At 41.6% G+C, this 13,533-nt stretch overlaps 1 protein-coding gene across 2 annotated transcripts in view; it reads left to right on the top strand.

Moving 5' to 3' along the window:
• Positions 1-13,533, top strand: part of CLIC5 (chloride intracellular channel 5) — an 80,757-nt gene that overhangs the window by 48,939 nt on the left and 18,285 nt on the right. The window lies entirely within an intron of this gene.

Here is a 13,533-nt window from a genome sequence, read left to right as displayed (position 1 = left end):
GGTGGTTAGGTGGGCTCAACTCACATGTCCACAGTCGAATTAACTAATCTGTAGTAGTAAATAAAAGAGACACAGAGTGTTTGGTAGCCTCTTTACCGACAGCCATGACATGTTCCTGTCCAGACAGCCCAGTTTCCTCACCAGAACAGGATCCCTAACTGCTTACTGGAAGAGACTGGTGGCCTGTGCTACCTCTTCTACTCTGCCCAGGCACTGCTTAGAGGAGTGTGTGTTGACTGGACCCAAACCTGTGAGAGCAGCTCATGCTTTATTAGATGTTGTCATTGGGCTCTTGGCCCTCTTATGATTATGTTACACTGTCGTAGCAAATTTGCTCACACAAACCGAGTTATATCAGGACATTCCATACAAAGTAATTAAAAGAAGTGAATTTAAGAAATGTAATTGCACTCTGTAAGCTCCAGATTTTCCTTCACGTTTGTTTATGAAAAGAAAGAGTCCCCCAGAAGCTGGATGCCATTCATATTTACATGCATCCCACACCTTCTTCTTAATAAAATTGCTGTTTTCTCCACATTCCTTTCACCTCAGAGAGGCAAGATTTCAGCAAGTCTGAGCTCCTGTTGCTCCATAAATCTGTGGATTTACACATCCCTATCCCTTGAGCTGCCTAGTAGAATATTTGCAGTCATTCACTGATATATCTCCTACCTTGTATTACTGGTTTCACAGACAGAGACCTAAGGCAAGTTGAATGCCATGTGCTAATATGTATCATTTAGAAAAAACTAGATTTTGCAGGTTCCAGCTCTGCCACACATTTCATCTGTGCAATTATATTTCATTGCCCGGGGCTGACCCATGAGATAAAAGTGGGTAAATGATGATTTATGTCAGATAACAATCTTCTCTGTAATATTTTTGTGTTGTTAACAGAAGGAAATAATTATAGCACTTCACTTTTCAGTGATGCTAAAAACTTGGGGGTTTTTTTGTCTAATGCTAATGGGGTGCTCAGTTAACCTCTGTAGGAAGTTGTAAAAGGAAGATAAATTAAGAGTTAGACTAAATAGATGTAACAATGAAAGTAAAATATCTTGGCCATTTACAAGGAATTTTTATGGTCTGCTCTGCCACTGTAAATCTTCAGCTGTGCTGCCCCACGTGCACAGTCCCAACTCTCGCTTCTCAGTGACTGCAATATTCAAATCCTGGGCTCCCAAGGGCTGGCATCTCCCGCCAGGAATAAATGGCTGTCCTAAAGGTGTCTGCATCTGGCCATAAGCAGGGGTGGAATTCAAGGTCTGATATCCACTACAGTGAGATAAGGAATCTAACCCTGCAAAGCACTCCACGTTTTCAGAAGCTGCAGTATGATTAAAGGGAGCTTTCCCTAGTCCTGCATAACAAACCCTTGGTTTAGGTACTCTTGTAAATGACAATTAAGCACACCAAGGTTATAGGGACAAGAGCTGTTAAGCTGCAGAAGAGACCCAATCTTTGCTCCCTGCAAACATCCTCACTCCACTTTTGTTAGCTGGTTCCTGCTCCTGTCTTACCCAGACACTGCAGTCTCTGAATGTACTGATGCTCAACTTTCCTCATCAAAGTAGAGAAAAGCTTTTAGCTTAATTTTAGCTGGAGTGCTGCACTGCAAGGAGAATAAAGCAGAGATGGGCAGAGTAGAACTGGATCTTTCTATCTATAACTATGTTCTTTCTATCAATGAAGTTAAGTCCCTGAGGACCTTGGGGTCCCTGGGACTGTCAGTGCAGACCTCAATTTCAGCAGAGTAATTGACTTTCAGTTTTCAAGGGCTAAGGCAGAATAGTTTCTCCCTTATCCCGGGGAAGTTTTACTCACCTTCTGTCCAGTTCATCTGAACAGCAGCACTTATTCTGAAGGCTGACTTGGATGGAAGAGAATGAGTTAGTCAAAAAGTAATTGTGTTAAATTTCTTGAGCATTGAAATGACTGTGTGCGAAGAGGAAAGGAGAGCAACACCATGTACATATTTCTTAATGAACCTATTTCTTTTTGATTGGTATTTTGTAAATATTTGTAAAATTGCAACCCTGATTCAAAAGGGATCTGGGGCCCTAGCCCTGATCTGTTGTGTATCATTTTACAACAGGTCCTGCTGCATTATTCAAAATAATAGAATAGAATCCCAGAATCCCAAAAGCTGCAAAAGACCTTGAAATCATCAAGTCCAACCTCTGATCACGACCCTGCCAATTAAAGCATAGCACTGAGTCCCACGTTCAGTCACTTCCTGAAACTTCCAGGGATGGTGACTCCACCACCTCCCTGGGCAGCCTATTCCAGTGCTTAACAGCCCTTTCAGTGACTAAATTCTTCTTGATGTCCAGCCTGACCCTCCCCTAGTACATCTTGGGGCTTCCTATTGGAGTAAATAATTTTTATATTATATTAATATTATAGTATATTATCTTTATATATATCAAATAAATTTTATACATTTGTTTTTATATATTGCAATATTATATTTGTATTGTATTATATGATAATTTTATTTTTCCTATATAACAGCAGAAGTAGGTGTATGTAGTTCTGTGACAATAAAAAGAATTTTATAAACATAAAATATAATAACTTAGGTGAAGTCCCTTTCCCTGTCTCCACATGAGCAGGTGAGATCCAAAAAGAATAGAAATGGCTGCTTGTGATTATCATAAATGCTTTCTGTAGCTCCCAGCTCGAGATAAGGGTAATGTGTGTCTCAGTCATCTTCTATATCCTAGCTCCAGCTGACTCCAGTGCTTGGGTTAATCTGGAAAGCCACACCGGTGACTGGAACATCAGTTGCACATGATCAAAACACAAATAGAGAAAGAGTTGGTAGTAAATTAAAAATAGATTATAGAACCCAGATCATTATATAAACAATAATTTGGATTTATTTTAATTGGCAATAGGGTGGTGTTGGATAGGAAGGTGGCTAAAGCACCAAACATCAAGCACCAAACATTGTTTAAATTATGTTCTCTTGACTCAGGATTCAGGGAAGTGAATTTAATAAGGCGTGGGATATCAGGCTGGGAGTTTGTGGCACCAGCCTATCTCTAGCTGTGAGAAATGTGGGTTAGGTGTAATTGTGTGTGACCATTCCTTTTAGGGTACTGGTTTAGGGCAGGTCGTGTGGTCTGTGCAACGTGAGCTCTCACCCCAGCCTGGGGCTGTTACATCTCTGCAGAGAAGTGGCACAAAGTGTTTGGGATAGTTAGTGATATTTATGCAGCATGAGGGTATTGGATGTGAGAATTGCTGAGAATCTAATGCACACCGACGAGAAGCCCAAGCTGCTGTCTCTCCCAGTGGAGTTTGCAGCCGGGGCCATGCAGAAATGTCACACTGCAGGTGATGCCACTGCTGGCTGTGTCACTGTGGTATTTCCTGTCCTGATAGCGCTGGGGAGATGGCACTGCTAACACAGTCTGTAGCCTTTACATAGCTAAATGATTTTTTCTTTTTTTTTTTCCCCCTGATAGTGGAAAAGTTACTGAAGACAATAAGAGATTGTTAATTTATTGTTTTAGTGTCTGTCTGAGTCCTCGTATGGGAATGAACAGATGCAAGGATACATTTGTACCTCTGTTTCTAAGATTGCGACACCCTCTGCTGGCAAATATGTGAATGTATAAAGCAAGCAGCTCTCTGCACAAGCGGCTTTACAATCAGGGCCGAAACATCCCGTTAACAAAACAGGGTTCTTTCTGTCAAGACAGTTTCCTCTTGCAAATGCAACATCGTCAAAAGAGAAGTGCTTCAGAGTAACCTATCAATTTTGACAAAGTTTTCATGGAAAAAATAATGTTTTCTCTGGATGAGTTAAATTGTCTTTGAAGTAAAAATGCTTTAACATTACAGAGAAAAATAGTGGGGTTTTTTTCTGGATTCATGCAGTAGTTCATTAGCCACACACCGTTATGTTTTATGCTTGGCACAGAAGCAGGTGATAACCTTCTCCTGTAAGTCTGCATGGCAATATGTTATTGATAATGATTCATTTACTTACCAAAGGTATTTGGCAGTGAGGCTGCCCTGATTTAATAGTTCCCTGAATTTCTGATTCTTTTTTTCCGTCTTTGTTTTCCTAACTTTTCTGTCTTATAAAAACGTTGAAAGTTTTGGAATGGGCTGGTGAGGGCTGTAAGCCCAGAAGCAAACGTGCTCATGCCATATCAAAGTCCCACTACTTTTAAGCTTCTTGAAAGGGAAGAAATTGATTCCAGATTCTCAGGATGTGGCAAGCTGTGTTTAAAGAAAGTGTGTGCATTTATTATTTCAAGTCAGTTCAATCAGAACTTGATTCCTTCCACCCCCTGTGCCACTTGATAATTTTATAACAGGCCTGTTTGAAGGAGTCATCTCCTTGTTGTGGGATTAGATCTGTGTCTCAGTAGAACAACTGGATTATTCAGTTCTCCAGCTGTTGTCACCACACTTCACCCCTTGTACCTGAAATGACAAGTGCTCATTCACACACGGACAGGAGTCCTTGGGAGGGTTCAGTGACAATAGTCTTGAAAATTATTCCCTGGATTCTCTTGCTCAGGTTTTCACGGCCAATTTGAGAGTTTTTTGTTGCTTAGTGATTGTTTAATATTGAGAAGGAGGTCTTGTCTGAGCACAGGAAAGTAAATTGAGGTCTTGTGTGTTTACTTTGGTTCCTCTGTTTGATGCTGAGCAAGTCACTCACTCTCTGTACAGTCACCAGCGTAGCAACAATTTATGTATTCATAGGAGGAGGGTGAAATCTAATTAATTGGAATGCTGTGTACATAGCATCCTGCTTATTATTTTTACTTGCTAGACTGTGTACTGCAAACTGAGGGGACAGCCTGAAGTAACCACCCATTAACTGTCCCGCCTAAAATTGTGAGTTCTTTGGCTCGTAGAATGAGCCCTTTGATTTCATGTAGGAGCTTAAAAAGTTGTTCTTGAATTGAGTTCTTAGGGGGCACCAGCTCCAGTGTGGGTGGGCGCATTCATTAGCGGTACGGAAGGATATTTCACTGTACAGCTCCTCAGAAGGCGCTGAGCTGGGAGACCACCAACATGATTTCATGCGGAGGAATTTCCAGCCGTCTGACCAGAGGACTCTGCTTGTCTGGTTTGGATTTACATCAAGAGGCCAAAAATAAAAGCACATTTAAATCATTAACTCACATGTGATTAAATGCTGTTCACCTCTTTCAGTAGCTCCATCACACTTTGTGGTTTGGTGCGTGAGGTGGGAAATGTCTCCCTCAGTGTGCTGTGTATGTACACGTGCAGTAGAAATGCACACACACGTACAGGGCTGGAATTAAAACTGCCCTACATCAGTTTTACCCTGTGGAGTTAGTCCTGCTAAGTGGAGGGTCAGACCCATAGCACAGGTATGTGCACAGGCTCAGTGGTGCACCCTGATCCTTCCTAGGAGCCATCACATGCCTCTTGTAAAAAAGCAGAAAGTCTGTTCACTCCAGACCCCAGCTTAGAATATTCACAGCAATACCAACTCCGTGGTCAGACCCTCTGTGGCACTGAGGCAGGGCTAGGAGCTTCGTGATATGGTGGGGCAGGCTGTGACATCCTGAAAAGTCTGGACTGGTCTGGCTCCAGAAGCAGGAGAGCAAAACATCTGTCCCCAAGGCATGTCCCTGTGTGGTGGGGAAGGGCAGGGAGTCAGCTCTCTTCCTTCCAGCCTGGCTTCTCTCAGCCAAAGGGGTCAGATTATAACTGTAACTGTGATATGGCTTCTCCCGAGTCTTTCATCCTTCTGACCTGTTCTGTGCCTAAAGGCTTCACCCTGTGCCCACCAAAGCTCCTGGCAAAGCTGCTCTTGAGTTTGCCAGAGCAAGATTAAAAACCTGTTCAAATACTCTTGTATTGGTGGGAAGTTTCCTGTCACAGGGATCTTGGATCAGACACTAATTTGGGACCAACATTAATGCTTTATGCTTTTTGAACAGATTTTCAAGGTGCCATATAAATACATAGGTATAAATATATAAATATGTGTGTGATGTCTGTGTATCAACTTGGCATTAAATGTTTTTCTTCCTGTTCTTTACTTGAAGAATTTCCACTTCATTTTCCACTTTAAACCCCACGTCTGTCCAAGGCCCAGCACAAATCACAATTTTTCCTGTGTTGTGACAGTACCAAGTTTTCTCTGTCATACAATCAGGAAGGACTTGAAAGAGCTTTTAAAATTGTTTTAAAGAGAAGCATTTGCTTTGTGATGGAACACATCAGGATGACAGTTCTAGTGGAAGGTGTCCCTGCCCCTGGCAGGGAAGTTGGAAATAGGTGACCTTTAAGGTCCCTTCCAACCCAGGCCATTCCATGATTCCATGTTGATTCCATGATTCTTTAATTTTGGCCTTTGAAGCACAAAAAAAAAAAAAAAGCTATTTCAGAACATTTTAAACGAGTTTTTATTACTCCCCCTGAGCTGAATAATGTTGGGCTCATGGTAGCTAAAGTGCTTGGCAGCTTTACAAAACCAGCCCTAATATAAAAAATACCCAGTCTTTAAAACATATGTAAAATAGCTTTTCTGCAACATTTGTGGCACATAAAGTACCAAATACATGTTGGTGAGTGTGATATAAAGCTTTTATTGCCATTCGTTTGGGATACCCACATAACTCACTCATGATATGCTAATAAAACTGTTCACTCTGTCTCCTTGTTAAAACACACATATAAAGACCACTAAAACTGTGGTGATAGCTTTGTGCTAACTTGTTAAGAAGTGCTGCAAGTTGCATTTATCATCTGTCCCAAATTGCTTTATCTGCATTCTGCCCAGTAATCAAAGACTAAAATGCCCAGGAACAGCAGTTTGCAAAATAAGTTTTCTTGTGAAATAACTTTTTGAAAGTTCTCCTCAAAATCATGCTGGCTGGAGGCCCAGAGCCATCAATATTCTGTCTGGTACCAGTGACAGCTTTAAGGACCAATATCTTTTGACCTGCTGGAACTGAGAACTGAAATCTTATGCCATTAGAAAGAAGAGGTTTTCAGTTTTATAAAATGATAACACACCATCACCTTAATCTGAGAAATATGTACCTTACAAGGGAATATTTCTGAACTTTCCTTCTCTTAAGACCTTCCTAATTGAGGTAGGAAGATTTCCTGATGGAAATGTGAGAAACACTATTTGAAAACAACACAAAAGGAACATTTTCTGTAAGTCCAGATGTGATCAGACTGTGGGATCTTCAAGGCAGGGACTTGGTATGCCTGGTTAACAGTCTGAGATGCAGCCATTCTGGGAATAGTAAACATTTCCAATAAATTTACTAACAGACACAATTTTCTGACACATCTGTGCTGAAGCCAACTTTGAAGACATGGAATACCATAGGGTGGAAGAGAAAAACAAATGAAAGAATATATGTATTTATATAAATTAAAGTTATAGAACATGCTGAAGTCAACAAGGTTAATGACATGATGAAATTAAAGCATGTTCTCAAGCCCTTGCTGAGTCAGGGCCTATATGCAAGGCCAGGCCTAGACTAAAACACTTGCAATGGGAACAGTAGTTGGCAGACGCTCTCTTTTAAGAGGGAATTATTTCCCCTGTGTGTTTGAATATTCCTCCAAGTGCTGCTGGCTTTACTGGGATGCTTTGTTCTGTTTCCCAGCTGAGCTCCCATGCTCGCACACAGGAGCAGTAGCACAGCTGGAAGTGGATTAGAGCAATCTGGTGGCAGCAGTCCTGGGAGGAATTAAGCATCTCACTGCTGGAATGGGAGGCCTAAATTACATTATTATTTAGAATTGAGTTTTAACTTCATTGCTCTATGGTTTTGCCCTGGTAGATATCTCCCTTCGGTGAGATAGACTTGGTGTATCTTAAGTATGTTCCCCACAGCAAGGACTTAGATGAAGCTATGGCCTTGCTCAGTTTAGTGTCCAAATCTTATATAACCAAATGTTTGGGTTTAAACACCCAACTGATCTTGATGTCCAGACATGATTGTTCACAGGCTTATATTTAGCCATTGCAAGTATCACATGGTAGAGAGCCCAGTGACTGGCTCCTAGGAGTCAGTTTGCAAAACTGTTCATGACCTCAAAGGGAAAAGCATTAGCCCAGGATCTGTTTTTCCCTAAACAGTTTTTTTGTTGTTGTTGGTTTTTTTTTTGTGTTTTGTTTGTTTGTTTATGCATGCAAATGTTCTTCATGAAATAAAAGGGAAAAGAAGAATGAGACAAATGAAAATAAGTGTTGCTAAGTTTCTTTATTAGATATATCTTAAGTCATTGACTTTCAGCTTGAAAACAGTGCTAGAAATGAGGTGACAAAACGGGAATTAGAGAAATAATTCTTGTAAAAATATCCTAGTTCCTCAGATTGCAGAAAAAAGTAATCTGAATTTCATGGACTTTGAGACCAGAAGGCTCTTTGGGTTATTTACTATCATCTGCTACCAATCACATCCCAGTCAGTTTTGCCCATTGAGCAAACATGTTAATGTTTCATCCTTAAAATTATTTGATTTGATTGAGCATAGAACAGGAGAAACTGAAGTGTCCTTGGTGCACTGAAGTGTATTTGGTCTTTGAGACTTTTTTCCAGTCCTTGAGCACTGTCTTATTGCTTTCCTTTGACCTCTTGCTGGAATTCCCAATGCCTTTTTTTTAACTGGGGACACCAGAACTGGGAAAAATGTTTTTAATACTTGCCACAACAGTTCAGTTGCAACAGAGGCAATGTGACCTCCCTACTAATACTTGAATTACTTTCATACATCCAGACTTAATTATAACTGATTTTGCTTCTGCTCCTTTCAGGGAGGTTAAGTTGACGCATAATCACGATGATTCCTAAGTCATTTCATGGGGCTTGAAACAAAAAAATCTCAAAGGCAGAGAAACAATGGGAAAGAATTAAGATGTGAGTAATTTGTAAATCTCATAATCTCATGGCTTTTTGTCACAGTAGCCATTTTTGAATGCAGAAGACAGAAAATTTGGAAATATTAAATAAATCTATTTGAGACCGAGATTTTCTAAGTGAACTGAGGGATTTGAGAACTTAATAGCTTTCAAATTTCATCCTCAGGTGCTGCTAGCTAGGCATTGTTGTGTCTCCCCCTCTTGTGTCTTCACCGATGCTGGAAATAAATAACACAGTTGAAATCAGTGGAATGCAATTGGGATTATCCGGGTGTAAAAAGAAGCAGACTTTATTATTCTACATGCCTGGAATTGGAAGAAATTGATATTAGAGAGTCAAGCACCAACACCCTGTACAGGAACAAATGTCTTTGCTTAAATCTTGGAACACAAGGGGTCACCACAGCACTGCTGCTAAAGCCCAGCTGCACTCACTACCAGAAGCTCACTTTACTCTTACTTGAATTAAGATCGATCCATGTAGTTTTCCTTTGTTAGTCCCAGAATCATCTTATTTGCTCTTTGGTAGTAAACCAAAAGTATACACTCTGAGTGAACGCACTTAAAAACTGAGATACCGGAGCGACAACCTCATACTATAAAGAATGTGTGTTTATAATCTGCAAAGCTTGATTTTATTTATTCATTTATTTATTTATTTCTGAGTTCCTGATGCAAATCAGCTTCTGCTTGTCTGCAGTTGCTTTAGGGACACCTGCACAAGATTAACATGGCAGAGGTCAGGATTAGGCCCTCGGCAACGTGCCCTAGAAGTGCTGCTTGTCCCTTACGTGCTGCTACAGAGTCACAATGATTTGTGAAACGCAGGTTCGGTGCTGTTCTTCCTGGGGCACTTGTAGGCCAGTAGTTTTACATTCACTTGCTTCCTGCCCTCAGGGTCGCTTGGACTCCTAAGAGACTTGGAAATTAAGCTTTTCTTTGGTGTCATTTGAACACCTGGGTTTTCTTCTTAAAAACCAGCATATGAAGGTGCTCTGACCACATTCTTCATGATAATGTTACAGGTATTGCATTTATTTCTTTCCTCCATTGTAAAACTGGATAAGAGAAGGGAAGGAGGAAACCTGAGATTTCAGGAAAAAAAAGAAACAAGTCAAAACAATCTTTCTGGATGCTTGAAAAACATGTTTAATTTACTTTTTAAGGCATTATTGATTCACCTGCTTTGCTAGGTTTAATTTGGGAATAGGATAGATGGTATCACAAAAATAGGAAGATGCCAAGATGCCTGTTCTTGTTGCTAAATTTACTATTTATCCCTCTCTAACCTGAAACCAGTCCACAGCTAGTGCATTACTGCTTTACTAATGTAAAGTTTGTAGCCAAAGAGTATTTTTATTTTGTATAGAGGAAGTTTCAAGGAAAATGATTTAAATTATTTTTATAAAGCCATATAGAAAAGCTTGTGAGAAGAAGACACTCAGGTCTCTAAATCCAAGTAACCTCTTAATCCTTGGATCATTGTTCTCTATCTTAGGAAAAGGTAGCTGAGAATCGAGCTCCTAGTCTCTCTCATTCCTTCTATGGAGGTTTTGAGACACATCTGTCAAAATACTCCAGACTTTTTGAGTGAAGCGTGAGTGAATGAATGAATGAATCAATCAATCAATCAATCCACATCATCAGTCTGTAGATAGGGTGAGAAGGGAAGAGAAGAGAGATGATAAGGGAGGGATCATCTCACCTAAATCTGTCTAAAAGTTATACATTAATCATTCAAAAGTCCTTGTTTATTTCTGATCAATGGAGAGAGACATCAATGAATTTCTAAAGGACAGTTTGATTTTTCTTAAAATATGGGTCTAAAATTGGGAGAATTTCCTTTGGAGGTGCCGGTCCTTGATTGCCAGCTATAAGGGAGACTTGAACAATTAGGTCAGACTAATTACCTAACAATAAGATGGCTGAAGTTAGGCAAGGGGAATCTTACCCATAAGCAAATGAACAGATTTTTGATGCGTCCAGGTTTCTGAGGGTGCTTTGGGTGTCCCTCAGCTGTGTCAACTCCATGCTCCTCTGAGTCCTGGATGAAGCCTGGGGCTTAGCACCTCCATTTCTCTGCACATATACAGAGCAAAATCCATGTGCCTACATCTATGGAAAATATGTCCCTGTTTATGCCTGGTTCAGATCATGTCTGAAAGGTGATTTTTGACTAGAGTTGTGTGGCTGTTTCCATGTGTCGCGGGTTCGGTTTGTAACCGGGCGGAAACACCAATTTAGTGTAGTGGTTTGGTCCAAAATACTCATTACTGTTTATCTGCTGTGAGATAAGAATTAGGAGAAATGCAAAACAGGCACCAAACTTGAAAGAATATAAAGAAGTTTATTAACAGACCTAAAAGAAGAAAAAAAATTATACCACCTTCAGAACTCTCCTCCTCCCCCCACCTTCCTCCCCTCTCCCACTGACAATGTGAAAAGACAACCCTTGAGATGTTCAGTCTGTTTACCACTTCCATAATAACCTTGTTCAGTCCATTTAGAAAGAGAAGTCTCTTCTTGCTCATGCTATGAAAACATTATCACAACGAGACAGCCACCCACTTCCAAATATTGTTCAGTCCATTTAGGAAGAGGAGTCTCTGCCTGCATGTGAGTCCTTTCCCCCGACTTGCAGCTTTTCCCGCAACTGCCTTCGAGGGTCCACTCTTGAAGTTTTTTGGGGTATAATTTTAAGGTTGAGCCGTTCAGAAACAAAAACAGAGGCCCTTCTCCTTCCCTGGGAGCAAAGGGTCTTCCTCATCTTCATCGTTAGGACTATCTCTGGGAGCATCTCTAGGGACTGAGGTTTTCTCCTTTCCCATTTGGAGCAAAAGTCCTCATCTGGTTCATCTCTACGGACTGAGGTTTTCTCCTTTCCCGTTTGGAGCAAAAGTCCTCATCTGGTTCATCTCTCCCTGTCCAAACTTCTCATGAAATTACAGCTGCGTCAGCATCTGCCTATCTCAGCGCAGGTGCTTTTGCTCACGAGTTGAACACTCCACCCCCCCATATCTTCATGAAATTACAACAGGATACTCTGATATATCATAGCTTCACAACAGAATTTCAGCTTTAAGCATCTCCTCTCTCTCTTCCCTCAGGTTTTCAGCTCTTCACAGCAATAAAAGGGTTACTCTCACCTCGGCCTTGCAGCTTTACAGCTGGAATGTTGAATTTTTTTCTTATCGCAGTGGAGAGGGGGGAGAGCCGAGCCGCTCCGGCTGCCCACGGCAAGGCAGTGGGGGGGGGTTCCACAGCTGGAACAGGTCCATGGCTTCAGGATGGCCGTGGCCCGGCCCGGCCTGGCCCAAGCAGGGCCTGGCCGGGCCCGCTGGCCCTCACACGGGGCCCGCAGCCGCCTGTCCCAGCGCCGGAAACGAGAGAGAGCTTGGAGGGGGAGTTTGCCTATTCTTAAATGTGGATCACAGAGGTGATCACAACTTTAAGTGGCTTAGAGAATTGTCCATATTCAAACTGGCCAGCTGATAGGTTCTATCAGTTCCCAGAGGAAACTGTAAGCACCCCTTAGCAAGGACGTCCCTTCCGGGACTATGCTTGCTAACCTATGACACCATGTGTGCCCCTGTGTTGGTGTGACTCACACCCCTCCTGGTGTTAGCTCATCCCTACACTGACCAGGAGTAAAAAACCCCTTTTCACATCCCAGTTCTGACTTGTCTGGAGGATGAACATGGGCCCTTGTCCCCTAAAATAACCCAAAACCAGGAGAAAGTGGAGTTGAGGAAAAAGAAACAATAATTCATTTCTCTTCTGTGTACACAAACAGGTATTTGTTGATTCATTAAGTGGGTAGAGACAGACAGATCACAGCTCTTCCACATGGCTGTGTGGGCATTCACCTTTATTGTGGGAACATGTACAAGACTCTTTTCCAGTGAATATTGAATTATTTATCTGGAGTGGAACATCTTTAATAGGAGAGCTGAATCACCCCAGAAACTCCCTTTGGCCCAGACTTAGGCATCTAAATGCCTCGGGTGCATGGGAGCACACAACCTTCATCCTCCTGTGCATTTCCAATGGCTCTCTCAGTGACCTCCCACTCATTTGCTGCTCAGACAGAGCTGGGGAGTTTATGAGGCAGAAACATGCCCGGAAAGAATGCTGCAATGCTCAAATTGGCAATGTATTTGCCCTGTGGGGGGTAAACCCTAATATTTAAGTAACTTTTAAAAAAACTGGAGGTATTATCCTACATCACTTGGGTGAACTGTGGAATTATATTCAAAGGTTAGGATTCATCTTGCCTGACTTCACCTCCCTGAAAGTGAGGTGTCTAGTCTGAGCTAGTCCTTTAGGTTTCATGTGTAATTCCTGCAGCAAGAAGGGCATGTGTGGAGTGAGTCACTCTGGTTTGAATCAGGTGTCTCCGGCAGTTGGATGGAATTACCCTCTGGAGAGGCTCAGTCCCTCTGAGCAGAGAGGGAACCTACAGAACCAGCTCAGACAAGGCACCTGACTCCTAAATGGCTGGACAGAAGAAATCAAGGCAGCACTCAGATCTCAAGCATTTTATTGAAATTCCCCCTTGAAAGAGGGGAAGATAAACTATTCAATATGGAGTACAGAGTCACGTGTATTGCAGTCACAGCCCTCCATGGAGAAGAATTAATCTAT

The sequence above is a fragment of the Corvus kubaryi genome, unplaced genomic scaffold, assembly GCF_017639235.1.
Source record: "Corvus kubaryi isolate FWS band 111438036 unplaced genomic scaffold, C.kubaryi_AGA036_p1.0 37354, whole genome shotgun sequence".
NCBI lineage: Eukaryota > Metazoa > Chordata > Aves > Passeriformes > Corvidae > Corvus > Corvus kubaryi.
The sequence above is the reverse complement of the archived record's forward strand: the minus strand, read 5'-3'. Positions and strand labels throughout refer to the sequence as shown.